This window comes from Phascolarctos cinereus, unplaced genomic scaffold, assembly GCF_003287225.1.
Source record: "Phascolarctos cinereus isolate Bilbo 61053 unplaced genomic scaffold, phaCin_HiC Scaffold_1;HRSCAF=81, whole genome shotgun sequence".
Classification (NCBI taxonomy): domain Eukaryota; kingdom Metazoa; phylum Chordata; class Mammalia; order Diprotodontia; family Phascolarctidae; genus Phascolarctos; species Phascolarctos cinereus.
Genome location: NW_027555514.1, coordinates 12140626 through 12166951, shown reverse-complemented (window position 1 = coordinate 12166951; position 26326 = coordinate 12140626). Strand labels below are relative to the sequence as shown.

The 26326-nt window shown below is 38.7% G+C and overlaps 1 protein-coding gene across 3 annotated transcripts in view; it reads left to right on the top strand.

Annotated features, from left to right (window-relative positions):
- MACC1 (MET transcriptional regulator MACC1) overlaps positions 1-26326 on the top strand; it is an 89877-nt gene that overhangs the window by 4468 nt on the left and 59083 nt on the right. Inside the window, exon 2 of one of the 3 annotated variants that reach the window (XM_020993412.2) lies at positions 25932-25980. The exons of the other annotated variants lie outside the window; for them this stretch is intronic. The gene's annotated coding sequence lies outside the window, so the exon portion shown is untranslated. The remainder of the gene's footprint in view (positions 1-25931; positions 25981-26326) is intronic. 3 annotated transcript variants of the gene reach the window in all.

Here is a 26326-nt window from a genome sequence, read left to right as displayed (position 1 = left end):
TTGTACATGTGGATCCTTTTCCCAGGAGGTTGTTGTGAGTAGCTGTGTGGAAAGTGAATTGGAAAGAGAGGAAGGTGCTTAGAGACTTTAAGAGTTTCAGGGGAGATGTGATGAGGGCGTGTACTGAAGTGACAGTAGTGTTAGTAGAGAGAGGGAATGGATGCTTGAGATCTTGTGGAGGCTGAATCCGTGGCACTTGTGATGGGGGTGCTGAGGAAGAGGGATAAGAATCACCAACGACTTCGGGAGTTTGCTGCACCCTTAGAACATTATCAGATCCAATTTACTTGTGGGTGACCATTCTTCTCCATCCTCCCTGTCCTGACTGTCCTCCTTGTTCCTCAGCTCTCAGCTTTGGCATGCTCCAGGCACCCTCTCAGTGCTTTGTGTCTCATTTTTCCATTTACTGACTTCGTATTTCATATCTCTTATTCTTCTCAGAAGCTCAGGGAATGAAAGATGGTGTAGCGGAAAGAATACTGGCTCTTGAGTCAGAGCCCCTTGGTCCAAATGCTGCTTCTGATCATTACTACTAGTTTGACCTTGGCCAAGTCACTTAACCCTATTGTGCCTCAGTTTCTCGATTTATGAATTGAAGGGGTTGGATGTGACAGACTGTAAGTTCCTTTCTACTTCTGAATGTATGATCCTGTGATCTTCACCAATACCTTCTTAAATCTTCCAGGGAACCCTTGTGAAATGATATAAAGTCACATAAATGATCATAGGGTCATGCATTTTGAACTGTAGGGGACATTGGAGGTCATATAGTCTAACCTCCTCATTTTATTGTTTAGGGAATTGAGGCCATTGGTTGTGGCTTGCCGAAGGTCGATGTCTTCAGGGGGATTGGAACCCAGGTTCTGTGGCTCCAAAACTATTACTCTATCCACTGTCACAAATAGCCTCACAGGGTAGTGGTTTTCCCAATCGACATTGGAGGTTGTGGGGCGAATATCAATCTGACCACGTGGGCTTGGCTCTCATTGGCTGTTGTAGCTGTTCCAGTCCTCAGTCCCTCCACTCTCCACCCTGATTCCTTTCTGCCTCAGACCCATGTTCACTTCTTGGGTAGAAGTCAAGCTTACTCAGCCCTGAGCTTCCCTTGTAATGAGCTCAGGACGTGCCCCTGCCTTTCTCCCTCTAGCTGCCAGGTCAAGGGGAAATCTCACCATCTCCCGATCAAGCTTGATTGCCCCAGTGGGGCAAGCTTTTGCTATCTTCTTTCACTTACTTCACAATTCAATAATTGCATCCATTTACATTTTTACTTACTTTTAAAATTTATATATACTTATTCAAATATATATATACACACAAGTGAATGAATGTGTGTATGTATGTGTGTATATATTATATACACACATATGCATATACACACACACGTACACAAACACACACACATATAGTTATTGTTATTTTGTTGATTTTTAGTCATGTCGCAGTCATTGTGACCCCTTTTGGGATCTTCTTGGCAGAGATAGTGAAGTGGTTTGCCATTTCCTTCTCTAGCTCATTTTAAAGATGAAGAAACTAAAGCAAACAGGATTAAGTGACTTGCCCAGGGTCATGTAGCTAATAAGTGTCTGAGGCCAGAATTAAACTCAGGAAGAGGACATACGTGTGTGTCTGTGTGTATGCAGGCATGTACATATGTACATATATGTACACAACACATTTATGTATATATACACATGCATGCATATAAACACATGTGCATGTAGGTGTGTGTGTATACATCCAAGTGTATATATGTACACAATACACTTATGCATACATATACATATGTATGTATATATACACAGAGATACATACACACATATATGTGTGTGCATTTATGTATGCATGTGTGTATATATGTATATGCATGTACACGATGCAATTATGTATATATACATATGTATACACATAGACATATACTTGTGTGTATGTGCGCGTGCATGTGTGTCTATATACATATGTATACATGCTCACACACATATACATTCAGGACTTAAGAGTAGAGGGGGTACCTCAGAGGGGAGGAAAGAAGCTAGGGTAAATCTCCCTAGAAGAGTAGGTTGTGAGATGACTCCAAAGTCAGTTTGGTATGCAAAGGTTTGAGTCTAGACACAATCATTATTAGGCAACAATTTTCTTCAGCTTTGTTAGGTTTATAAAGTTCTCTTTTAAGAGAGTGCAGAATAGAGTAAAGAACTCTAGAGTTGGAGTCAGGAAGACCTAGGTTTAAATCTTGCCTTAGACAAATAATAACTCTGTCATCCTAGATTAGCCACTTAATCTCTCTCAGCCTCAGCTTCCTCATCTCTTAAAAAAATGGATTGGATTCAATGGCCTCTGAGTTCCTAGTTTCTTTATTTTGAAAAGGAGGGGTGTTTAATGAAATGTTAGCCCTTCTTTTGACTCTGAATCTGTATCATTTGATTGGCTGCCATAGGTATATAACAGCTTAAACTTACAATTCACTTAAATTCACTTTGAAGTTCCTAGGTGCTTTCCTGTGCAGGTTAGTTGTTACAACCTTTACTCTAAATTATTAAGATAATTAGCCCCTCTTTCGCTAGCCAAGACACAGCAGTGTGAGCAGATGACATATTTCTCTCTGGTTGTTCAACAGTAGTTAAAAAAAGGGAAGAGAAGAATAAAATGCCTGTCTAGTCTCCTTATCCTGTGAAAGACTACTGCTCTGGGAGTAAAGAAAGAAAGAAATCTGAAGTTTTTTGCTTTCTGATATGAGTTGTCCTTGGAATATCTTTTGTAGTTCTCCTCTGAAGCTCCTCTCCCTCCTCAACCCTTTCCCCCATCCCTCTGACTCAGCAGACAAAGGAAGCAGTGGTTAGCAGTTGTCTTTCTTGAATGAACCTGTTTCCTAAAGAAGATGCCTACAAGTAACATGGCTCATATTTAAGTTGTAATTTAAAGTTTGTCTTTTTCCCTGTTGTGAAAGAAGAAGTGTAAGGGATATTTACTCTGCTTTTACAGGCAAGGAAACTGAGGTTTGAGGACTTCCAGTAACTTGCTAATGGCCACCTAGCTTGAGAGTGTCAGAGATGAGATTCAAACTCTCTTGATTCCATATCTGGGCCTTTCAGCACTCCCCCCCCCCAAAGATGTATATAAACATTGTCACTTTCATTCCTGAGAATGAAGAGTCTTTTTTAGTTCCTGATGTGAATTTTGCTTTTATCTCATTTGATAGGTAAAAGACATCTGAGAGGTTATCTAATTTTATCTTCACATTTTATAGAAGAAGGCCAAATCAAGTAAGCAATTTACTATGCTTTAAACTCTAGGAGGTTCAGAGGTTAAGTCATACTCATCTTTGTATAGCACTCAGTTCCTGTCAAGTAGTAGGTATGCACTTCAATGATTAGGAAATTGAACTGATGTTTCATTTCTCAGTTACATAATAAGTTAATGACAAACCTGGGGCTATCCTCTGCGTCTTTTGACTCACAAAGTACTCTTTATTGCATCACACCATCATACCCTACACAGTTCAATAATAGTCATTTTCTTTACAGTCAACTACTTGAAGGAAGAACAAGTTACCATTTACTGATCCTAGCTTTTAATCCATGTAACACAAGCAAAAAGAGAGAATTCACATAACTGGATTTCCACACCAAGCATAAAACCACAGGATTATCTTTGCCCAATAATAGATGAGTCTTACCCTCCTTTCCCTGGCTTTCTGACTTTGTAATTAGGGAATGCTGTAGTATTTCATTGCCTTCCTCCTCTTTTGGTTGTTCCAAGGTAAGCATGGTGTAGGATGGGCGTGATAAGTAGAAGAGAGAGGGGAAAGGGAGACAAGGTGAAAGAGCTCAAATAATCTTCATTGATTTAATGTAACTACAACTACAAAACCATTTTTTTATAGAAATAAAGGAAGGCAAATAATTGGAGAGACATTCACTGTTCATGAATGGGCCTTGCCAATATAATTAAAAATGATGATATTACCTAACTTAATTGCCAGTTCTGTGCTATGCCACTCAAATTACCAAGGGATTACTTTATAACACTAGACAAAATAACAACAAAATTCACATTAGGAATAAATTAGGACTCCTCATTCTCAGGAATAAAAATGATTTAATGTTTATATAAGGGCAGTGGATAGAGTGCCAAACCTGGAGTCTGGAAGATTCATCTTCCTGAGTTCAAATCTGACCTGAGACACAAGATGTGTGACCCTGGGCAAATTACTTAACTCTCTTTCCCTCAGTTTCTTCATCTGTACAATGAGCTGGAGAATGAAATGGCAAACCACTCTGGCATCTTTGCCAAGAAAACCCCAAGTGCGGTTACCAAGAGTCAGACACAACTGAACAGCAACAGCAGCAACAGACGTTTATGTGTATCTTTGAGATTTCAGTTTTGTTTTCCTCATTTAATCATTTTTTTTCATCATACTGTGAATGGTGTACTCACAAATCAGAAGGCATTCAGTCAGCATCCTGGTGGGTGAGAGTAGACCATGCCTAAATTAGTCCATGTCTTTAAGGTGGGAGCTATGAGACATAAGAGTGAGAAAACCTCCCTAAGCACACTTGGGCCTTCATACCAGTAATTTCCTCAGCAGTCTCAAAGGTTTATAATCTGACTCCATAAACCAGACCATCAACAACTGATTTCTAAAACATTTTTTTTCACATAGAACATTCTGTTTTGAACAGACACTGAGACAGAACACTTGAGATTGTTAACCAAGATTGAAAGTGGTTCCTGGCACTTATTAAAGATAGATTCTGTTTCATAACTTGTATAATCTCCTGTTAAATATAGAATCTGCTTTCATAATTTATTACTTCCTAGGCTTTTGCAAGGACCCTCTGGTAAACACCATTAAATGATGCCTTGATCATGCATTTCTTGTTCCTACATCCTCTTTCATTGGCTTTTTATTTGCTTATTTTTTTCTATTTTGTTCTTGGCTAGATATTCACATAGACAATCACAAGTGAACAAAATTTATGTTATATTATATTTTTATTTATTTTGTTAAATATCTCTCAATTACATTTCTTTTTTTGGTGAGGCAATCAGGGTTAAATGACTTGCCCAGGGTCACACAGCTAGTAAGTGTCAAGTGTCTGAGGTTGGATTTGAACTCAGGTCCTCCTGAATCCAGAGCCAGTGTTCTATCCATTGTGCCATCTAGCTTCTCTCCTCCCCCCAATGACATTTTAATTTGATTGACAGCACTGGGGAGTTTTGCAGTGTTCAAAGACTGAGGAGTTTGACACATCTGCTCTACTGGACAGAGAGTCAGCCTTGAACTCAGTTCAAGTCCTGCTTCTGTTGTATACTGCCTATGTGGCCCTGGGCAAGTGAATTAAACTTTCAGTATTCTCGGGAATGGAGACGAGGTGCTGCAGAAAATGTGCTTACCTGGATTAATTGGAGGGAGCTTCCTCATTTGGGAGTATCGATAAAATCTCGAGCCCACTTCTTTTTGCAACGTTCATGTTTGCTCAAATCCTCCAATGAGTCTGTTGCGTTACTAATATGAGTCCTCCTTCCAAAGATGCAGATCATGGCCCATCCCTGGCTGCCCACCCTGTGCATCTCTGCTCCCTGTCCTCCTTTGACATGAGGTGAGGGGTTGATAATTTGGAGTAACTGTCAGAGTTTTATGCCTCTACTGTAGTGACAGTATGGTGCTTGATACAATGTGGAGGTGGCTTTGTATTCTTGGAAATTATGCCAGTGGAAAACAAACTCTGTCAGATTCTACCAAGGTAAGCCCAGTGACTGATATCTTGTTCCAAGATGTTCCTTGCTTGCAGCATCTTTCTGTGATAAAGCTCCCTCCCCCTTCTCTCTCTCTCTGTTTCTCTGTCTGTTAAATATATATGGATTATATATAATGTAAATATGTGAATGTAATATACTATGTAAGGCATATGTAATAGTTATATGTAATCATATATTTATATATTATTCTAATTTATAGGAATAAGAACCACTCTACCAGCTGGTAGGTGATTTAAGGATATGCACAGACAGTTTAAGAGAAGTAAACCAAGCTATGTCTAGCCACATTAACAATTATTCATATCACCACCAGTTATAGAAATGTCAATGAAAGCAATTCTGAGATTATACCTTACACCCATAAGATTGGTTAAGAAGACTATGAAAAGGAAAATGACAAATGTTGTAGGAACTGTAGCGGGGGAAAGGCACAATGTTGGAACTGTGGATTAATAAAGCATTCCAGAAGCTAATATGGAATTACATATAAAAAAAATTATACAGTGTTGTATATCCTTTCACCCAGATATACTGCTTTTAGGACTATATTCACAAGTAATCAAGGAAAAAGGAAAGCTCCTATATGCATAAAAATATTTATTGCATCTCTTTTTGTGGTGGTAAAAACTGGAAGTTAAAGGGATACCCATCACTTAGGAAGTGGGTGAACAAAATATTGTGTATAAATGGTGGAATATATTGTGCTGTAGGAAAAGAGGAAGTAATTGATTTCAAGGAGACATGCAAAGACTTGTATGAACTGATGCAGAGTGAAGTGAGTAGAATCAGAACAATTTACATTATAATATCAAAATATAAAATGAACTAATTTGAAGACTTTTACAAACTGAAGGAATGAAATGAGCAGAACCGGGAGCATAATTTATATAATAACAGCAACATTGTGAAGACAAACCACTTTGATAACTGTAAGAACTCTGATCAATACAATGACTATTTGTGATTCCAGAGGACCAATGATGAAACATGGTATCTCCTTTCAGAGACATGACAATAGATTTGGGTTATAAGATGAAACATGTATGTCTATGTATGTATCTATGTGTCTATCTACCTACCTACCTACCTACTTTCTTCATTCATTTATTCATCTATCTTTCTATTAATTTCTTTCTTTATTTTTCATGGAAAATGAGAAAATTTTTTAGCTTGGCTATGCATATTTATTACCAGTAATTCCCTACCCTCTACCCAATGGGCTCAGGTTAGAGCTTGAGAAAATATATTTTTGTTAATTAAAAAATAAAACCTTATTTTTAAAGGGAAAAAAGAGAATGAATTTTGCTTATTTGGGAGAGGATCATCACCAACTTTGTCACAGGACAATGGATTTTTTTTTTTTGGCCACAGAAATTCTTAAGCTGGAGAGGTCAAATGGCAGTTTAGGTACCTGCTAGCTGGGTGAGCTGGACCACATTATGTAAGCTATCTTGGCCTTACTTTCTACATCCATAGAATTAGTGGGGTGGGCTGGATGACTGCTAGCATCCCTTCCACTTCTAAATCTATGATCTCTTTTAAGATGAAATAATGGAGATAACTGGCATCAGGTTATTGAAATAAGAAACTATATTTTGAACCTCCTTTGCTAGCTACCTAATCTTGGGTCAGTCAATTAAACCTCACTGGCTGTTGTCTCATCTGCAAAATGAAGAAATCAGACCAGATAGCCCTGAATTGATCTCCAAGTCTGTGCTCCATTTGTTTGTGGTCATTAACCAATTTTTTGTTACACTTCACACCCACTATTACTCCCATTTTACAGTTGAGGAAACTGAGGCAAGGGTTTTTTTTTTTTGAGGAGGTAACCTGTTTTGGAGGAGCAAGATACCACATTAAGGATGTCTTAGATCCTTGAATTTTTGATATTTAGAAACATTGTGAGATGAAGCCTAGAGGAGCCTGGATGGGGAAGACCTAGAAAAAAGAAAGAGGAATGATTCCTGACTTAGTCATCCATCTTAATTCTTACAAATCAATTAAAACTATAGAATCATTGGCAAGAAAAAAATTCCTTTCAATACATACTGTTCCAACTCTTTCAATATTATGAGTTACTCTGAGAGGATGTAAAATATTAGGCAAACATTAAATTAATAATTAACATATGATGATATATAAGAACACTTGAATATTGGAAGCCAAAAGGAATAATTTATTTTAAAAAAAAGAAAGGAAATCTTTTGAATCCTTTGACATCATTCCCATTATCTAATAATCCTCAGCTGGATCTGATGAGATGATAATGTTGCTGTTCGTTGGCTGCCTCCATCTTGTAAATGGTTTTGGTTCATTTCCATATCTTTTAGACTTGGTTTCTAAAGAGCGGTGAAGGAGATGAGGAAAAAATATCCTTAGGGATAATCTAGTCCAATCTATTCATCTTACATTTGAGGAAATTGAGGCCAAAGAGACAAAATTACCTAGCCCTGGTCACAAAAGCAGTTTGTGTTTTGAGGTTTTATGTAGATCATTTCTCCTCTCAGCAGGTCATTTACTGGCTTTCCTTCCACATCCTGGACTGCTTTGTCATGTATTGACATTTGTTTCCAGCCATGAGTTCTTTTGGGACCAAAGGCCTGATTGAAGTCCAGTGAAATTCATTTTCCAATGCTAACTTATTTATTTATTTATTTTGGGGACTTGAAGTTGACCCACAAAATTAACTTCTAAGGCAGTTTTGTCTTTTGAAATTCTATTGGCAACTGATTCCAATGGAGGTCCAAACTAAGTGATTTATGGTGGGGTAACCTGAGGGAGGCTGGAACCTTTGGAGTTACCAGGGTCAGGTTGAGGAGTCAAGGCTTTGAGGGCCTCGTTCAGGGTCCGAAGAGGGTAGTCAAGCACTGCAAAGCCAGAACGTGTGCCTTTGACAGCGCTTTTGACTTTGACTGAGACAGTTCTCCTTCCTCACCCTTTCCTTCCCCTTTCTGTGCCTTGAACTGCCTAAGTTTTTATAACACTTAACATGTACATAGCACTTTAAGATTTACAAAGCATTTCACCCTTATTATCCTTTAATTGATTTATTCATTATTGGTGAGGCAATCGGGGTTAAGTGACTTGCCCAGGTTCACTCATCTAGCCCCTTTAATTTTTACAACAGCCCTCTGAGGTAGGTGCTATTTTCACCCTCATTTTACAGATGAGGAAACTGAGTTTGAGGGAGGGAAGTGACCTGCTTAGGGTCATACCCTGAGGATATGTCTGAGGAAGGAATTGAGCTCTGATCTTCCTTACTGTAAGTCTTGTGCCCCATAATACAGAGCTGCCTACAATTTCTGAGGGATAAAAAGAAGGCATAATTAAAACAACCCCATACTTTATGATTTTATTAAGAAAACAATGTTTTCGTTCATATCAAATGCTTTTTTTTTGCAAATGCAGCAGAACCAGATTTCCATAATCACTTCTAGTTAATTCTTATTTATTGAGGTACCTAAGTTCAGTTGATAGGGCTCTGGACCTGGAGTCAAGAAAACTTATGTTCAAATGCAGCCTTAGACTCTTACTAGCTGGGTGAACTTAGGCAGATCACTTAACCTTTGCTTGCCTCAGTTTCCTCAACTGTAAAATGGGAGTGCTAGTATTACATGCTTCCTCCTAGGTCTGTGAGCATCAAATGGGATAACATCTACAGAGTGTTTAGTCCAGTGCTTGGTATGTAGTAAGCTCTATAAAAGGTTTTCTTAAATTCAATGAGCAAAGTATAGAAATAGAAGAAATCCAGAGAATGGACAAGACAAGAGAGCACTTCAAGAAAGTTAGAGACATCAAGAGAATGTTTTATGCAAAATCAAGCCCGATAAAAGACATAACTGGTTGGGACTTCACAGGAGAAACAGAGATTAAGAAGTAGCAAGAATATACAAAAGAGCTATGCAAGAAAGGTCTTAACATCACTGATAACTGTGATGGTGTGCTTACTGATCGAGGGTCAGACATCCTGGAGAATGAAGCCCAGTGGGCCTTAGGAAGCATTGCTAACAACAAGGTGGGTGGAGGTAATGGGATTCTGGCTGTTCTATTTAAAATTCTAAAAAATGATGCTGTTAATGTACTACACTCAATATGCTAGAAATTTGGAAAAGTTAACAGGGGCCACTGGATTGGAAAAGGTCAGTTCAATCCCAATCCTAAAGAAGGACAATGGTCAGGAATGTTTAAATTACTGGACAATTACACTTATTTCACATACAAGCAAGGTTATGTTTAGGATTCTGCAAGCTAGCCTTCAACCACATGGGAACCAAGAATTATCAGAAGTGCAGTCTGCTGTTTGAAGAGGCAGAGGAACTAAAGGCCAAATTGTCAGCATTCGCTGGATTATGGAGAAAGCAAGGGAGTTCCAGAGAGCATCTACTTCTGCTTCATTGACTACACTAAAGTGTTTGACTGTGTGGATCATGACAAAATGTGACGAGTCCTCAAAAAGATGGCAATATGAGATCATCTTACTTGTCTCCTCAAGAATCTGTATGTGGGCCAAGAAGCAGTACTTTCAACCAAACATGGAACAATTGATTAGTTTAAGAATGGAAAAGCAATGCAACAAGGCTGTAGATTGTTGCCTTATTTAATTAACTTATATTCAGAGAACATTATGTGAGATGCCAGGCTCGATGAATCAAAAGCCAGAATTCAGGTTGGAGGAGAAATATCAATCTCAGATGCACAGATGGTACCACTCTTCAGGCAGAAAGTCAAGAGGAATTAAGAAGCCTCTTGACGAAGGTGAAAGAGAAGAGTATAAAGGCTTCTTGAAGCCTAACATCAAGACAAACAAACAGATAAGTTCTGGGCAACTGGTCCTATCACTTCCTGGAAACCAGAGGGAGGAGAATTGAAAACAGATTTTATACTCTTGGGCTCAAAGATCACTGTAGACAGTGACTGCAACCATGAAATTAAAAGACACTTGCTCGTTGGAAGGAAAGCTATAGCAAATGTGGACAGCATACTAAAAAGCAGAGACATCACCTTGCCAGGAAAGATCTGGTTAGCCCAAAATATGACTTTTCAGTAAGAATGTATGACACTGAGTGTAGGACTAGAAGGAATGCTGAGTGCCACAGAATCCATGCTTTCCAATGGTGGTGCTGGAGAAGACTTTTGAGAGTCCCTTGGAGAGCAAGGAGATCAAATCAGTCAATGCTTAAAGAAATTACCTCAGGCTATTCAGCAGAAGGTCAAATGCCACAAAATGAGAAGGCAGGGCTCATTGGAAAAGACCCTGATGGTGGGAAAGAATGAAGGCAAAAGGAAAAGGGGAGGGCAGAGGATGAGGTGGATAGATAATGTCATGGAAACAATAAACTGTGAACTTGGACAGACTTCTATAGAGAGTGGAGGATAGAAGGGCTTGGCATGCTTGGCATATGACGGTCCATGAGGTCACAAAGATTTGGACAGGACTGAAGACTGAACAAGAACAACAACAAACGTAAATGCCAGCTGTAACTATAATGACGACAACAACAACAAACTAGCTATTAGAACTTAAAAAGAAAATTTTCCATCCCATTTTGGAGAACAGGGTGCAAATAAGTCCCACTCTTTATAATGTGTCAAACCATTTCAGCTCCATCTGAATAGAGGCTATCTAATACATTTTAGGAGGCCACTAGGTGGCTTGGTGGATAGAACAGTGGGTCTGGAGTCAGGAAAACCTGAGTTCAAATCTAGCCTCAGACACTCACTAGCCGTGTGACCCTGGCCAAGCCACTTAACCTTTGTTTGTCTTAATCCACAGGAGGAGGAAATGGCAAACCCCTCCAGTATCTTTGCCAAGCAAATGCCATGGACAATACAGTCCACAGGGTCAAGAAGAGGTGGACGCAACTGAAGAGCACCAATGCATTTTAACAGTAATCTGTAACACAGACCCTGAAAAGAGCTAGGAGGGATTTTGGAAGTCATCTGATCAAACTCCTTTTTTTCAAGTGAGGTAACTGAGGTGCTAAAAGGTGGGGTGACACCCAATGAGAGCCAGGTAGTAATGGCTGTGCTAGGATTCCTACCCAGAACCTTTGACTCTTCAGCAGGTGTTCATTCCATTGCCCTGCAGTGGTAAGAAGAGAAACCTTGGACAAAACAGCATATTTTCATGTCATTGTAGAGAATACAGACTGGCCAAAGATTTGGTTCTGGGCAGTTCTCTGTCTGACCAGTTCTGCTACACTGCCAGCTATTGTCCTGGAAACATTCAAAAGATAATTGATTATTCCACACGTAACTACATTTACCACAATGGTAAATTTGTCTTAAGAGATGAGCAGACCATTGCCTGCCTAAGTTTATCTCCTCACACATGCACCTTCTTACCTGTCCCTAGAAGAGATGTGATTGTGGCGATATGTAAAACTTTGCAAGCTTCCCTTAATGTTAATTCCACCAAGTCCTCCCTGGGACTTCATTGTTTATTTTTATTTAAGAAGCATTTATTTTTTCTTCCTCTTATTCCTTCCCCACCCCACTTCCACTACTCTCCTCTAAAAAAAAAAGGAAAAGAAAACCCTTGTAATGAGTCAAAAGAAATTCCCACTGAGCATGCCAAAAATCTATCTCATTCTGTTTAATGAGTCCATCACTTCTCTGTCAGGAAGTGGGTAATCATCTTTTTTTTTATGGTGGCAAAGATCTAGATAGTAAGGGGAAGCCCATCACTTTGGAAATGGCTGAACAAATGGTGGTACATGAATATAACAGAATGCCATGGTGTCATAAGAATGAGGAGAAGGATGGTTTGAAAGAAACCTGGGAAGACTTGGATGAACTGATACAGGGTGAAATGAACTGGGGGACAATCTCTATAATACAAATTGTAAAGTCAGACAACTTTGATAGACTTGAGACCTTTGATCATGGCCCAATTGTGGAGTAGCTTTTCTACATGGCAGCCAATCTGGGATCATATCTCCTTCCGCTTTCACTGGCTCCATTCTAGTTTGTGTGTACTTCCAGGATGAGGGGAGGAAAAAGAAAGCAATAATGTTAGAACTTTTTTTCAAAGACATATAGCCAGCTTCTATATAGTCACCAAATAAAGTCCAAAATATCTCAGAAGGCTTGTCTCCCTCAGAAGGAGGCAACTTGAGGCCCTTCCACATGGATGCAGTTGATTCTCAAGATTTTTGTCATCCAGAAAGCTGAAGGTGAGGTTGTGATAATGTCTTGATAGTAGCTTTGTGCCTGCCCCCACTTCAACATCGTTAGCTCTTAGGCACTGATGGCAAAATTGATTACAAGCAGATTTAACTTCAAAGTGTTTCGTGGGTACATCATTACCCTCACTTCCCATGGAAGGTCTGATAAGCTTGTGAGCATCTAGAGGAGGACAGCCAGTATGTGGAATGGCCTTGAGATGGCTTAGCTGCATTGTTCTTACATTAGTTTCTCATGATTTTTAATGTTTGATTCAACAAAGCAAAGAATAGATATTTATTAAGGTACTGTATGTTGTGCACCAGGGAGATGGACAAAAATGAAATAATCTTTTCCTCCCAGAGCTGAATTCCTTTTCAGTCTTTCATCTCCTTTAATTCAGCATGTCTGCCACCCATTTGAGTGACTCTCTTGGGATACCTGGATTTGTTTCTGATATAACTTTTTGTATGATTTCAGGGTGCTTTCCCCCTGGTGTCTCAAAGCCTGGTTTCTCAGTCTCCTTTTTTGGGGGGTTGATTGGGGGTAGAGAAGAATGTTTTCCTTAGCTTTGCTCAGCTTCATGATCAGCTCTATACTGTGACTGACAAGTGAAATATAGTCTTCTACATTTCATCTGGTATGTGCTTTTTGCCCAGCAAATGTTAATGCATTTCTAAAAATGCCACACCAGACAGTTCTGACTTCACAGCTACTGAGCATTAAGATTTATTTTCTGTCAGGGAGGACACAATATGGAAATTGTTCACTCAAGTGTGTTAATCTCAAGCAGATGAACCTAGCCCTGTGGGTGTTGAGGGAATGCTTATTGGCAGATTTCAGGGGGCTTTTTTTTTATTTTTCCAGAGAATATCCAGAACCTGAATATTCATTTCTATCCAACAGCAGTGAGCTAATAGCCTTCATGGTGAGGAAAGCCTACAGCTTACTGTTTTTCCTGCAATGATGAGCAAAGCCTTGTAGAAAGAATCCCAGGCAACTGGATGGGGGTCAGATGACCCTCCTGGGTTGTTTTAATTTGTATTGCTTTTTGTATGAGTGATTCAGAACATGTTTCCATAGAGTTGTTAATGTTTCATATTTCTTCTTTTGCAAAGTATTTCTATCCTTTGATGGATTATTATTTGGAGAATGAATCTTTCTAATAAATTGTGAATGGTAGGCTTTTACTATAGATATTTGATCCATATTTCTTCTATACTGTTTTTATTCATATAAACATTTTAATATTATGTAATCAAAATCATCTATTTTGTTTTTTATGATCTCTTCTATGACTTATCTGATTATGAAGTTTTCCCCTAACTACACTTGTGAATGAATGAATGAATGAATGAATGAAAAAGCAACTTTTAGGAACTCATGAATACCAAACACTATGTTGCATTAGTGATATAAATACAAAAAATTGACAGATGGCTGCCCTCGGAAAATTTCAAATATCTTTTAATTGCCCCCAAAGTTCTCCTAGAAACAAAATATATTTTGTTATACCAATATTCAATTCACATTGTTGTATGACTGTGGATCATAAAACACAAGAACCTCAGAATTACTAAAAATTAACATCAGATGTAGGGCAATGGAGACGTGCACATAGATATAGACAATAACATATGAGAAATGTAACACTATATGCATTTTAATTTAGTCAGTAATAGGGCATAGCCCAAACACGAAAATTATCTTCCAGCCATTTAGGGTTGCCTTTTTATTTCTCTTGTAAGTATCATATTACAGTTGTATTTATACAAGTTCTCTGTGGGTATTGGTAAGTTAATAATCTGACATTTTAAGCATTTTCCAATTATTTTAAGTGAAACTTCTCTTTCTATCTTTTTTTTTGGTCTTTTGTTAGTAACATCCCAACATGCTGATGATTTATTTGCATTTGGATTATGTCTTGCCAATTCAATGAAACTATTAACTGTCTTCATTTGTTTTCTTTGCTTATTCTCTAAAGTTTTCTAAGGAGATCTTATCACCTGAAAACTGGATGATCTTCTCTACCTCCTTGCCCTTATTTTAATTTCTGCTTGTTGTCTTAGCACTCATAAGTATCCCTTTTAGGCCTTTTGAAAGAGCAGAATGGAGGCTGGGGTCATCCTTGCTTCATTGAATTGTGTCAGGAAAGCTTACAGTGTTTCCCTGTTAGAAGTAAAGCTAGCTCTTACTTTTAATAAATGATTATTATATTTTTAAAGAAAAACCATCCCATTCCTGTGATTTAAAACATTATAAATTAGTGCAATATTTTATAAAAGACTTTTTTTCTGTCACCATTAACATAATCATGTGGGGTTTTGTGCTTGTTACTTAAATAATTTCATTTACTTTCCAAATTCAGAAACATATTTTTACAATCCTAGTATAACCAAACTTTATCATAATGAATATTTTTCAAATATATTGCTATAGTCTTACTGTTGAATTTATTTTGCATTTTTTTGCAATAACATCCATTCAGATGAGGAAGGAGCATTATATCATGGGTAATAGGCTAGTTTTTTGACTCATGGAGATCTAGGTTTAGTCTCTGTAACATTTACTAACTCAATGATCTTGGGCAAGTCACTTAATCTATGTGTGCCTTGGACAAATTTTGAGTTCCAAATTCTCTCCCTTCCTCCCTCCCCACCCACCCTCATTGAGAAGGCAAGCAATTTGATATAGGTTACATATGTATAGTCATGTAAAACACTTCCATAATACTCATATTGTGAAAGACTAACTATATTTCCCTCCATCCTATCCTGTCCCCTGTTTATTCTGTTCTTTCTCTTGACCCTGTCCCTCCTCAAAAGTGTTTGCTTCTGATTATCCCCTCTCCCAATCTGCCTTCCCTTCTATCATCCTCCCCTTCTTATCCCCTTCTGCCTTATTTTCCTGTAGGGTAATATAGATGTCCATACTCAATTGAGTGTATATGTTATTGCCTCCTTAAGTCAGATTTGATGAGAGTAAGGTTCACTCCTCCCTCTTCCTCTCCATTATAAAAGCTTTTTCTTGCTTCTTTTGTGTGAGATAATTTACTCCATTCTACCTTTCCATTTTTCCTTCTCCCAGTACAATCCTCTCTCACCCCTTTATATATTCCCTACAACTACACTATATTCAGATTTTTCTTGGAGGCTTTGGATGTAGGAGCTTTGAATTTATTGTCTTCTGGTTGTATGTTTTGATCTTCTTTGTTACCAAAGTAATATTCTATAGTTGGAGGCTCCCCTCCCACCACCACTGTTTGCTCATGTTCCCAGAAAATTACTTGATTTTTTTAAACACTTTGTTAAGGTAGGAGGCCTGCCTCCAATGTGGAAAATGTATTGTCCCATGCTTCAGGGGTTTTGTGCAGCTGTTATCAGAGATTCTTCTAGGGACCTGCAAATTTTCAGTTCTTCCAAAATGGTATGATCAAGGGAGAGGTATTTATTCCTTTACTGGCCTGTGCTCTGGTCTGTGAGTGACCATAAGCACTCTTTTCTGCCTTGGAACTCTAATTAGGATTCCCTCTCCACAGCCATCACAAGCTCCTCCATGCCAGCACTCCTCCTCAGCCTAGGATTGCTACTTATAACTATGACCCAGATCCAAGCATGGGCAAAGCAAAAGAATCCTGCCTCAGCACCAGCAAAGTGATACCTTTAATCTCTCTCTGATCAGTAACTGGATCCTCCCTCTGTCTGTGGGCTGAGAGCTCTGGAAGCAGACACTGCTGCTGTGGTGGCTGCCCAAAGGCTGTGCAAGGGCCAGGGCTGGACCACGCTCCTCTCTCACCCAGGTCTGACAGACTTTTCCCACTGACCTTCTAAGTTGTCTTTGGTGTTTGTGAGTTGAGAAGTCTGGAAACCACCATAGCTGCCTGTGATTCAGTCTCCTGAGGCCTGCTCTGGGTTTACTGAGGCCCTGTCTTTACACGGCCCATGCTGAACTATGCTCCTCTCCCAGCCTGGCACAACAGACCTTTCCCTTCAACTATTCAGGTTGTCTTAGGCTGGAAATTTGTTTCACTCTGTCTTTTTGTGGGTTCTGCTGCTCTAGAATTTGTTTAGAAGCATTTTTACAGGTATTTGGAGGGGTTTGAGGGGAGACCTCAAGCAATTCACTGCTTTTACTCCACCATCTTGGCTCCACACCTGGTGAAGGGAATTTCTAAGGCAGGGTTTCCTCACTCTGATGAAATCACAAATTCATTCACCAAATATAATCATTGGATCATCTATTTAGAGTTAGAAGCTACTTTAACGGTCATGTAATCCCAACTCCTCATTTCATAAAAGAGGCAGAAGAGGCTTAAGTGAATAAATTATTTGCCTGGGGTCATACAGGTAGTAAATAGCAAATTCAGGATTTAAACTCTGATCCCTTGACACTAGATCCAAAACTCTTTATTGATAATTGTCCTTCTCTTCTTAACCCTACCCAGGCTATTAAATCTATCAGAAACATATATGTCTCATAAAGAGAAGTGGGCCTAGTAGAAGGCCTTCTTTGTCTATATTTGAAAACAATTTACATAGCATAGGAAATAATCAGGCTTTAAATGTTTCATAGAATTTACTTGTAAATTCATCTGGCCCAGTGCTGCTTCTCTCTTCCTTCTGCTGAAAGTTCATTGATGGTTTGTTTGTTTTTCTCTCTGATAGAGAGTTCTGTTAGGTTTCTTTATTATTTTTGTTGGCCTGAATATTTCATACTTTTTGATGTATTTCATAGATCCATTTACTTTAAATCTATTTCCTAGCAGCTAATTGAGAATAGTCATTGATCTACACATTTTAGATGCAGTTTCCTTATTGGGAGTTTGCCACAGCAGTGACCTCGCAGGTCTCAAACAATTATGTGCTGTGGTTTCTGATCATTTCCTTATTGTGAATTAACCATTATCAGTACCTATTCTGCCAACTTTTGTCTTCCTTTTTTTTTGAATCAAATCAGCTAATGGGTTATTGATCTGTTTTTTTCAATATAGCTGTGGCTCCCTCCTCTTGAAATTTTGAAGTTGATATTCTAAAAACTAAAAAGGGAGAGTTTTCATTCATTCTAGTGGAATTTCATGTTATCAGATTCTATTCTCTTCTGATCATTTTGAATTCTTCTGCTGTTTAGATGATGCCATCTATAACTTACCAAGAATTAATTTCTGTATTGTTATTAACATAATCATCAACAATAACAATAAGTGTTCTAGTATAATAGACAGAAAACCAGCCTCTAGTTCTTGAACCCAGGTCCTGCCTCTGACACATCCTGGCCATGTGACCCTGGATAAATTATTTAATCTCTCAGTGTCCAGAGAATTCTCTAACACTTAAGTTGGAAAGAAGGTGCCAACCTACATTGGTAGAGGGATTTTCCTTACCTGGAAATTATCTATACCTATGAAATCTCAGGTTTGATCCCTTTCACTCCTACTGCTAATGCTAATCAACCTTTGTGTAACACTTTAGGTGCTTTCCTAAAAAACTTCAAAGTACGTCATACAGCTTTGAGAGACATGACATCTTACAGATGAGAACTTTGAGAGACAAATCATGCCTGGCCCAGGATCACAAGCTAAGTTGTGTCTCACATGGTACTACAAGTATAATGAATACTACAAGCCATGCAGAACTGATAAATACATGAAAATGCAGACAGTTGAAATGTTTTTTTACCTACCATAAAAGTATGGTACAGTGGTTAAAGCAATACAGCATTAGCCCTGGAATCAGAGGATTTAGGTTCAACTCTTGCCTCTGATGCTTATTACCTATGTTACCTTAGGTAAGTGAACTTCCTAGCTCCAGGTTCTCTCCTATACATTGAGGGTTTGTACTAAAATATCTCTGAAGGCACTCAAGTGAAGAATAAGTAATGATATTCCAATAATGATTAGATCAAACAGCATAGCATAGAGATAATTAAAAAAAACTATTGAAGAAGGTAGCAGCATAGAGAAAGCAAGCTAAATTATCCAAATCATTGATAAAAATGTTGAGTGATATATGGTCAAAAACAGGTTCCGGGGAGGATTCTCCTAAGACCTTCTTCCAATTCATTGATTTGCTTCAGAATTTTGCCAGGATATTGGTTTATAGTCTGCAGAAACTACCCTGTTTTTGGAAAATTGGGACATTTATCGTTTTCCATGTACTTAAGTAGAACTCTATCTTTGTTGCTGCTTCTGCTGCTGCTGCTGCTGCTGCTGCTGTTTTCTGCCTTCCCAGGAAGAAAATAGTGGGTAGATAAATTTGCTCCCTCTCTTAGTTGATTTTCCTCCTTTTAAATGTACTTTAACTTTGTAAAGTTTATGCATTTACCTATATTCTCTGTTCAATTTCATTACTTAATTTTGCTTTGAGCTTACACCTCCATTGTCTTGGCTTGCTGACCCTTCTTGGTAATGATGCATAGAAAATGATTTTCTCATTCTGTCCCTTGCCTTGTAGCATGCAAACACCTCAACCATCCTGGAGACCCAAGAGAACTTTAATTTTAGACCTCTCCTGATGATCTAGGGCAAATGAAATAAACCACAGGATTTTGAAGACTCACTAGAGTCTTGAGGGGTCAATGCAATTTACATATTGTAGAATTCAGGCTTCCACAGACCTTTCTAAAATAGTTCTACACAAGATCTGCCAGAGTAAGCAAACATTAGAGGAAACCTTTGATTTTTAAATATACTTCTGCATTCTCAAGTTTATGAGACACTTCTTTAATTCCCTGACAATATTTGGAAATAGCTTTTTTTCTGCCAGGAAAGACTGTATCATTCCTCTATAGGAATGGGTGGAAGCAGTGGGTAGAAGTTGCAAAGGGGCCAATGTAGACTCAGTGTCAGGAAAAACATCCTAGCCATTCAAGTTGTCTCAAAGTCAGATGGGCTTCTCCAAGCAGAGAGAGCTATGACCTCTGGAAAGAGCCTGTTTGATTTTAGGGAATTCTAATAGAAAGTAGAGGCTGTGGATTTTCCTGTCTTGGAGGTCTTCAAGCAGAGACTGAATGACTTCTTGTCCTGGATAATACAGTGGGTTTCCTTCTGTGTATGGCTTGGCCTAGATAGACTCTGAGATTGTTTCTTATTCTATTTATCAAATTCCTTGACTCCAGGATTCTGCTGTGGGAAGTTAGGCAAATCATTTCACTGATGGCAGCTTCAGTTTCCTCATTTATAACATGATGGGATTGAACTCAATGGCCTTTAAAGTTCTATCCAGTTGTAAATCTATGTCTATAATTCAATTTCGTATTTTGGATGTTATTGAAAGGTAATTATTTGCATCCTCAGGGAGCTTGTATTACTTTTTCCTGGTGAATTACCAGTTACTCCATGAGTAAGCTATAATTTAACATGATGGGAAAGGAGATTTTTTTGCTGGGACCATGAGGGTATTCAGGCCTTCTGATACAGAGGGCATTGTAAGAAATTACCTTGCAATACTCTGTCTCTGTCTCCTTGCCTCTCTCTCTCTCTCTCTCTCTCTCTCTCTCTCTCTCTCTCTCTCTCTCTCAATATAGGATATGGGTGTGGGTGTATGTTTGTGTGTGTGTGTCTGTGTGGAGAGAGAGAGAGAGAGAGAGAGAGAGAGAGAGAGAGAGAGAGAGAGAGAGAGAGAGAGAGAGAAAGAGAGAGAGAGAGAGAGAGGCAGGTAGAGACAGAGAGACAGAGACACAAAAACAGAGTGAGAGAGACAGACAGAGAGAGAGACAGAGACAGAGGGACAGAATATATTCACAAAGTGATTTGAGGCAAGTCAGTGTCCTAATTACTAAGGAGGAGGGTAGAGTCAAACTTTCATGGCTTTTTGTTTGGCAGGTCTGAAAATTTCTAGCCTAAGAATCAACTTACCCAGGCTATTAATGAGTCTAAGTTAAAGTATGAGAAGAGAGAGAGAGAGAGAGAGAGAGAGAGAGAGAGAGAGAGAGAGAGAGAGAGAGAGAGAGAGAGAGAGAGATTCTCCAATCCAGGGGTGTCAAACTCAAATAGAAATGGGGCCCACGAAACCATACACATGGATTCCTGCATGCCAAGTAGCGACTTGGCTTTAAAATGTAATATTATCTATGTTTTATTGGATTTTTGTTTATCTTGTTAAAATTTTCATATTACATTTTGTTCTGATTTGAACTGAGCTTAGAAGGGTTGTGGGCTTTATGTGGCCCTCTGGCTGTGTATTTGACACCTCTTTTATAGCCAACCAAGGAGAGGAGGGTGGTTAAGTAAAAACAACACTGACTCTGGAGTCAGAGTATCTGGGTTCAAATCTAACTTTTCATTCTTTTTTTTTAAATTAATGAATTTATTTTTACTTTTTAACATTCACTTCCACAAGATTTTTGAGTTCCAAATTTTCTCCCCATCTCATCCCTCCCCCCATCCCAAGATGGCATGCATTCTGAATACCCCTAATCTGCCCTCCCTTCTATCTCTCCCCCCCTTCTATTATCCCCTTTCCCTTCAATTTTCCTGTAGGGAAGGATAGATTTCTAGAACTCATTTCCTATATATCTTATTTCCCAGTTGCATATGAAAACAATTTTTTAAACTTTTGTTTTTAAAATTTTGGGTTCCAAATTTTCTCCCTTATACCCTCATTGAGAAGGCAAGCAACTCGATACAGGTGATACACGTGTAGTCATGCAAAACATTTCCATAGTGGTAATATTGTGAAAAACTAAGTATATTTCCCTTCATCGTATCTCGCCCCCCATTTATTCTATTCTCTCTTTTGACTCTGTCCCTCCTTAGAAGTGTTTGCTTCTGATTCCCCCTCCCCCAATCTGCCCTCCCCTCTATTGTCCTCCTGCTCTCTTGTCCCCTTATCCCCCTATTTTCTGTAGGGTAAGATAGATTTCCATACCCAATTGAATGTACATGTTATTCTCTCCTTAACCCAGATCCAATGAGAATGAGATTCACTTATTCCCTCTTACCTTCCTCCATTTCCACTCCACTGTATAAGCCTTTTCTTGTCTGTTTTATGTGAGATAATTTACCCCATTCTACCTCTCCCTTTCTCCTTCTCCCATATAATCTTCTTGCACCCCTTAATTTTATTCTCCAGATATCAACCTTTCATCTTCAACTCACCCTGTGCCCTTTATCTATCTATCTATCTATCTATCTATCTATCTATCTATCTATCTATCTATCTATCTATCATCTATCTATCTATCATCTATCTATAATTTTTTCCCTCCAATCTCTCTAATATTGACAAAGGACTCATGAGTTACAAATATCATCTTTCCATGAAGAATGCAAGCAGTTCAAACTTAACAAGTCTCTTATGATTTCTCTTTCCTGTTTACCTCTTCATTTTTCTCTTGAGTCCTGTATCTGAAAGTCAAATTTTCTATTCAGCTCTGGTCTTTTCATTAAGAATGCTTGAAAGTCCTTTATTTCACTGAATTTCCATTTTTATCCCTGAAGGATTATGCTCAGTTTTGCTAGGTAGGTGATTCTTGGTTGTAATCCTATCTCCTTTGCCTTCTAGAATATTATATTCTAAGCCCTGCGGTCCCTAAATGTAGAAGATGCTAAATCTTGTATTATCCTGATTGTGTCTCCACAATGCTTGAATTGCTTCTTTCTGGCTGCTTGTAATATTTTCTCCTTGACCTGGGAACTCTGGAATTTGGCATCAATATTCCTAGGAGTTTTACTTTGGGGATCTCTTTCAGGAGGTAACTTTTGATTTTTCATACCCATGGCATTTTAAGCAAATTGCTCAACTTTCCTGGGCCTCAGTTTCCTCATATATAAATTGGAGGGTTTGGCTTCTGGCATATACTTCTAGACTTAAATCTATGATCCTTTAAAGCAGACTTTGGCATTTGTGTGGAGGCTCTCAAAATGCATTTGTACGTACAGATCACTGGAGTAGACAGTCTTGGAGATGCTAAATTTCAATATGGCACGACTCCTGCTGTCATGCAACTTATGTTTCACCAGATGGGTTATTGAAGTTGTTGCACTAGAGTGAAGGAAGCTAATGAAGAATATTGAGACAGGTCACCATGGAAAGAGCCATCATCCCAACCAAGCTGGCTGATAGAATTGATGCATTCAGGACGTGTACTTTGAGACCAAGAGGGTGCTTCTTTTTTGACTGTTCCATAGACTTGATTTGACATTGAAAAAACTCTGTGATTTTTTCCCTATGTGTAAAATCTATTTGAGAACATTTAGCAATGATTTGGGAATTCCCAAGTACTGTAGAGAAGGGCCTTGCCCAGAGTACACAATCAATAGGTGTCTGTTGACTTGATTAGGCTTTAAAAGGTCATTCATAAATATATTCACAGTAAAGCCATCAAATACTTGGATCAGTTTGCTCTTCAGAACCATCTGGAACCCAGCATCATTTGCTCTTAGAGCTGCCTGGCATGTGACAGGCATATCCATGCAAATTTATCTGGCTGGGCTAGACAAAATCCTTTTGCAATGCTGTTATTTTTTGAGACTTGCCTGGGTATAGTGAGAGGTTTTCAGTGTATGTGCTAGAGGCAGGATTCTCACTGATGTCTTCCCAACTCTGAGGCCAACTCCCTAATCACCAAGAGAGTCTGAATCTAAACTGGCATTTAGTCATTTTAATTGCTTCTTTTTAAAGTTGGGCAAGTTGACCTGATCTATAGAAACAGAGAATATAAGACACAACTTTCATATTTTCATATTCTTATAGGTGTCTTGCTTATATCACTTATTTAGAGGTTGTATGGGATACTAGGTAGACATTGATGTTGGAGTCAGGAAGATATGGGTTCAAATGCAACCTAAGACATTTACTGGCCATATGACCTTGGATAGGTTATTCAAGTTCTCAGTTTCTCAGTTTTCTCCTCTGTAAGAGGTGACTAATAGTCAAAGTCTCATAGAAATGTTGGAAAGTTCAAATGAGCTAAGAGAAATAAAGCAATTGGCACAACCTAGAAGCCCTCTAAGTATGTCACACATTTCAATGGTTCTTCCTTTACTAAGTGGATGATTACTAAGAAACAGCCAGTCTTGGCTCCCAATGTTAGAGTGTTTTAGCATTAATCAATGGAGAAAGTCTCAACTTCTCTGAGATGTTTTGTGAGTTGATTTTCCTTTGATGGACTTCAAATGAGTGCCACTTGCCCTAAACCCTGTAAGGAAATAAAGAGTATTAGAAACAAACTGATGTATCCTACGGACTTTCTTTGGACTCACTGAAGATGAGCTCTTGAGCATGGTTCAAATTCAAAAAGCTGCCTTTAGTTCATGAGAACAGATTTTTAGCTCCAGAATCCCAGGCCATGCTAACACAAGGGATGATGATTGAGACAAATCTGAGAAGGGGATGTGGAGAAAGAGCTAAAGCCAAACTTTGGCTCACAGGAAAGGGCTTTGATTGTCAAAAACAGATGACCAGAACTGAGGTGGTGTCAGGCCCATTCTATCATTTAGGTGGTGTAGATATAGCATCAGGCCTGGAGTCAGGAAGACCTGCATTAAAATCTGGCATATTAGCTGTGTGACTCTGGGTAAGTCACTTACCCTCTGTTTGCCTTAGTTTCCTCATATGTAAAATGAGGATAGTAACAACACTTGACTCCCAGGGTTATGAAGTTCAAATAAGATAATAACTATGAAGAGCTTAGCATAGTGCCTGGCACATAGTCAGTGCTATATAAATGTTTTATTATTATTATGGTTTACATCTTCTCTATAGAGAAGATATGATGTGATTTAAGATACCCAGAGGACATGGACACCCTTTCAGTGTTTCAAAGTCAGTGTGGAACAGTAGGGAGACCCTGAACCTCATTCTCCCCATCCCTGACATTGAACCAATACAATTTGTGTTATCAATCTCACAGGACTGTTACGAAAAATGTATTTTTGCAAGCTTTAAAGTGCCATACAAATGATCTAAAATTTTGCAAATATAAATGGACACCCCAGAATAAGCGGTGGTACAGCTGCCAAACCACTGTAAGTGATCTTTTAAAGAACCTGGAGAAATGACCAAGCTCAGCAGGACTAGAGAAGGGGTTAGGGGTCCTGATTTTTAAGGGGATAGAGCCTGAAACTGAAGGCCAGAGAACTTGACTTGAATTCCTTTGGAAAATTCCAGAATGTGTCCAATCATGTCAACAATTATCTCTTAAACACCTGCTAAACATTGGGTTAGGGGCTGGAGATATCAATAGAAATTGTCTTAGAGCCTCCCCCTCCCTCAAAGAGCTAACATTCTATTATGGTGGGGTATAGAGATACAATTCAAAGGGTAAAACAATTGAAACTGCATTCTGCAAAATCGTATGGACCACGCGTGGCCCCAAGGGAAAGACACGAGAAGGCACCTTACCCTGTTTTCTTGAGGAGCTGAGACACTGCAGGTGGGGCCCATTACGCGCTACAGCAGAACGGTTGGTTAGTGATGGTGGGTACTTTGTTGCACTTCCCCCACCTCTCCAATCGTTTTTTTTAATCTTTGTAAGTAAGGAGTAGCTCTTTGGGAGGGATAACGGTGATGGATAGATTGGGGAGTCTAAATGATGTAACAAAGAGGCCAATGAAAATATTTCTTTTAAATGAAGGGTTGGTTAGGAACATACAGAAAAGGAAACAGTGATTACAAAGAGCCATCAGGGTCTCAACAAGTTTTACCAGGCTATCTGCTCTCCCTTTTTCACAGGGAAACCAGGTGGCTACATCAAGGGAATGCTACACATATCATTTGTTGATATTTTAATAAATCTTGGAAACTGGATTTTAATTTAGTTTGGTGAACAATATGGAAAACATTTCAGTTTGATGTAAGGAAACATTTCCTACTAGTTACAGCTGTTTCAAAGTGGAATGGGCTCCCTTAGTAGGTGGTAGGTGGCCACTGTACTGGGATTCTTCAGAGAATGGTGACCCCTTGTCATTTTAGATTATATGGCTATTGAAACGTCTTCCAACTCTGAGATTTTGGGAGTTTCCATCACTGTCACTAGCACGACTTTGTTATTTGTTTGGGTTACAGGGTAAAAGAAGAAATTACCATTTTGGAGAAGAAATATAGCAACATTTAGGTATGTGGGGAAGCTACAGTGAATTGGTATAAATTCAGAGTGTGTTTGGGGGAAAACAAGCTCATTTTCCTATAGTGATGATCTTTATAGTATAGTATAAAGACTTATAAACTTGAAGTTACAGGATCCAAATTACAATGCTACCTCTGCTAGTTCCTAGCTGTGTTGTCTTTGGGAAGCCATTTTTCCTTCTCTTGGCTTCAGTAGCCTCATCTGTAAATTGAAGAGGTTGTAGTGTGTGGCCTCTGAGGTTTCCTTCAGCTCAAAATCCTGTCACCTACCTTGGACATCTTTGGCTTTTAATAACTCCCTCGTGCCATTGCCTCCTGATGGCGGTTTTCAAATA